The 4009-nt window shown below is 44.3% G+C and overlaps 1 long non-coding RNA gene across 1 annotated transcript; it reads right to left on the bottom strand.

Moving 5' to 3' along the window:
* Positions 1-230: 230 nt before the first annotated feature.
* LOC106144412 lies at positions 231-3437 on the bottom strand. The gene is made up of 3 exons (XR_001229479.2): positions 3375-3437; positions 2035-2204; positions 231-1108 (listed from the first exon to the last, which is right to left on the bottom strand). It is a non-coding gene; the product is annotated as an uncharacterized LOC106144412 (long non-coding RNA).
* Positions 3438-4009: the final 572 nt, after the last annotated feature.

Raw genomic sequence — 4009 nt, 5'->3', positions numbered from 1 at the left:
TGGTGCACACTTGTGAGGAGGCAGGAGGATAATGAATTCAAGGTCAGTCCGTCTTTAAAAAAATTGTTAAGTGGATCAGGAAGCTGTGCACTGAACAGGCTGTTCCCATTTGCTTTTGTTTGCAGAAGCTTCTGTGTTGCTGTTTGAAAAGGGTGCCTTTTAAGTGTGTGCTGTAAACAGTGCCCCGGGAAGGAAGAGCTGATAAACAATGCATCAGTCGCTACTGATGTATCACTTATTGTTTAATAAGGGTATGCAGCTGGTCTCTAAGGACCCAAGGACACACAGTGACTGCCCAGAGGCCAAGGGTCAGTGAATTAATGCCTAACTTTTGTTGGAGTACTAAAGGGATGATCTTCTTCTCCACAATCAGGGGTCTGACTAGAAAGAGATCACTCTGTACTCAGAACTATTTCAAAATTGCAGCTGCAGCTTCTCTTCCGGGACTTCTTTGCCAGTAACTGGAGTCAGCAGGTTGATGCCTTAAGCCTGGAAGACTATTCCTCCAGATTGTGGAAACGATACTTTAAAAAAATTGTGATTTTCTTTTTATGCTTGAGAGGGTTTTTGTAAAAAAAAAAATTAAATTATGTTTACTTTGTTTTATTTTTTCCTCTTCATTTTTACTAGTTCTTTGAGACCCTCTCATGATACTTTTTGATCATATTCAGCCCTCCCCCACCTCCTCCCTTCCCTATCCAACAAACGTGTGTGTCCTTAAAAAAAATAGTTATTTATTGGTGGTTTAAAGTGTAAGTCTTAATAATGGAAAAATTGAATGGGAGAAAGCATTTTGGATTAAATGCTAAAACACAGTTTCCTTTTGGCTCTCTTTTGAATTAACTCATTTAGCTACTGAAAGTTGAAAAAGAGCCAAAAAAGACTTGGCTGGGCCTGCAGGAGAGGGAAGAAGGCAGGGAGCCAATGCCGTGGGCACAGATAGGTGGGAAGAAGCAGGAGGAGACAAGCCTAGCAGCAGGAGGTGCAAGGCTCCAGGTCTCCCTGTTCACTGTGTCTTTGCAGGGAGGGATCCTCATCATTAAACCAGTGAGCCGGTTTCCTTCCTGGCTTCAGGGGTCTCTTCGACCTCCATGGCCAGCAGAGCAATCTATGGGAAGCAAGGAGGTAGTTCAGTTCAACATGACTAAGTAGCCGGTGTTGGTTTAAACCTGGCCCCAAATAGTTTATTTTAGGTGTATTTAAGTATAGCACAATTTGGTGAAAACTTATTCTGGCGAATAATTAACTCAATCTTCTGTGCACAATAAAGCACACAGAAATCTCTTTGAGGAACAGTAAAGACTGGGTGTGCTTACATTGAAATCTTTTTAAGTATGCGTGACACTTTCTATAAAGATTGACTGGCTGAGAAAAACAACGGTCTGCGGGAGGGTCACACAGATAGCACAAAGGTCACCAGGCTAGAATGCACATCCATCTGTTCCTAGCCAGGCTAGAATGCACGTCTATCTGCTCCTACCCTTCTGGATGGATAATAGGTATAGCGTTCCTTCCCTTGAAAAATAATGACCACACTCCTGGTTCCCCTAAGTATCTGTGAGCGCAAAACCCTTCACACCACAAAATTCCTATTTATTTCCTCTCTGTAGTTGGTGCGCACACCGCATTGGCTGTTGCCCTTGGTGCACACACCTCTATTGGCTGTTGCCCTTGATGCACACACCTCTATTGGCTGTTGCCCTTGGTGCACACACTTCTATTGGCTGTTGTCCTTGGTGCACACACCACTATTGGCTGTTGTCCTTGGTGCACACACCTCTATTGGCTGTTGCCCTTGGTTTCCTACTCCGTCAACTACTGACCTTCAAGTTTTCCCTGTACTGTTCTTCGATTTGTCAACTGAGGCTCCGTGAATAAGAAGTGATGGATGAGTAAAACAGGCAATATTAACGTGCACGCTGTGTGCTCACGTAGGGTTATTTGGCAACTGGGAGGGGTTAGAGCCTGAGCTCTTACACAATCTCTGAGAAGACCATGGTCTTGTAGATAAACGAGAAAACAAAGGAAAAGCACCTTGGCCTTCCATGGTGGCTCAAGCTACAGGAAGGAATCCTTTGTGGGTGAGCAAAGGAAGAGAAAGTCCAGTTAGCCAGGTCTGCTGTGAATATCCTTCTGTCCTTTTTTCTGGGTTGATGAAGCCTAGAGTTGTCCTCAGCCTTTGGAAGAACAAACCTAAACCAAAACTGAAATAAAAAAAAAATTACTGATCTTCCTGACAGAGATGGTGAAGGGGGAGGTAAAAGAATTTTTCTTATGTCTGTTTTATAAAAATTTGCTTCATTCTACAGCAATCAGTAACTAAAACATGGCATGCTTTGGATGGTGCTTTCTGCTGCTTCCTCTGAAAGGGAAAATTATGTAACATAAAGAGAAAACGGTAATAGACCTCGGACCTGCTGAGGACACTGGAGTCATTCATTCCAAGCCCTTGGAACCGGCATCGCAAGCAGCCAGAGCTCAGTGAATGCAACCAAATTTCCTACTTAGGAAATCCTTTAAATTTCCCTAGTGGAGGGTGTGGGAGGGCGAGGAAGGGTGTGGGAGGGTGTGGAAGGGTGTTGGAGGGCGAGGGAGGGTGGGGGACGGTGAGGAAGGGTGAAGATTTGATCACTGACTCGAGGGTGAGGGACGCCATAGGTATAACATTCTAATAAAAGCTGTTTATTAGAATACTCTTCCTTTTAGAAATTCCTGGAGACTGTTGAGCTTAGTGGCAACAGCTAATTAGAAAAGATTCAGTAGAGGTTACCATCAAATATCACTCATTAGTTGGTTTTGCAGGTAAAGATTCTTCCCTCCAAACACGATTACCGGAGTGTGAGCTCCAGGATCCACGCCGCGGAAGGAGAGAGTCAACTCCTGTGAGTTGTCTTCTGACCTCCACACATGTACACGTACACACGTGCATATACACGAAATAAATACACAAAATGTAATAAAAGGGAGAATCACATGCACGGGAAGGCTTGCTTCATGTAAAGGCGGTGGTGCTTAGTGGTGGTCTATAGAGCACCACGTTAAAAGGAAAAACACAACGTAAGCCTCGCTGAAGAGCTTTCCAAACTGGAACTGGGAGGCTATTACGTGGGCGGGACTGTGGATGGTTTTAACTCCTACCTAGAAATACGAGCATTTATCACCTCCTTGACTACAGGCCTCTGAATCATTAGAACTACTGAATTCAAAGGCCTACGATGCATCAAGAGTTTATTAGGCTCAGTCTTATGGACGCTTCTGTTCTGCTTATGTGTTCTTTCCTCCCACCCGTCATGCTGCCCTTGTTCACCCTCTGCATTCAGTAGCTCGCATATATTCCCTCTTTTCCCACATCGTGTCAAGCATTCTTTCCTTACTTTCTGAATCTTTGCCTCCAGGGCTTCGTACAGATGCAGTTTTCAGTTTTGGGTTGATTGGCCCTGAGAGATAAAAGGAAAAAAAATAAAAGCAATTATCCAGGCCTAGAGAAGAAAGGTGTACAACGAAAAGGAGTAGGCTGAGGGACTGTCCACAGGTGTCTTGACTTTTCCGAGAAAGCTCAGTTTAGCTTCACCTGAAGTTGTGGGAAGAACTTTGCTTCTCCTAGTATAACGTGATTAGCACAGGGAGCCCAGAAGGAGAACTGGGGCTTCACAGGGAGAATCCTGAGACAGAAAGGGTTAAGGCCAGAGGTCATGCTAAGAACTGTCATTATTTCTGCCATCAAAGCAAATGTTTACTAAAACTCCAAGCCACTTTTATCTGGACACCCCTGGACTTTGAAAATACACTGTTTACACGGAACGGTTTGTTGAGAACCACAGAAGGCCTTTGTGACTAAGCTACTGCACTTGTACCCAACAGCTCAGATTAAATCTCAAAGCAGTTACACCAGCATCTCCGGCATCTCCGTGACTAAACTGAAACCAAGTTGTCTGGTCTCCCTGGAAGTTAGGAGAAAGGGAACAACCACGTTTCTTACACATTTTTGATGGGTGTGACAGTGAACTTC

The sequence above is a fragment of the Microtus ochrogaster genome, unplaced genomic scaffold (genome assembly GCF_000317375.1).
Source record: "Microtus ochrogaster isolate Prairie Vole_2 unplaced genomic scaffold, MicOch1.0 UNK61, whole genome shotgun sequence".
Taxonomy (NCBI): domain Eukaryota; kingdom Metazoa; phylum Chordata; class Mammalia; order Rodentia; family Cricetidae; genus Microtus; species Microtus ochrogaster.
Note: the sequence above shows the minus strand (reverse complement) of the source record. Positions and strands in the feature narration are given on the sequence as shown.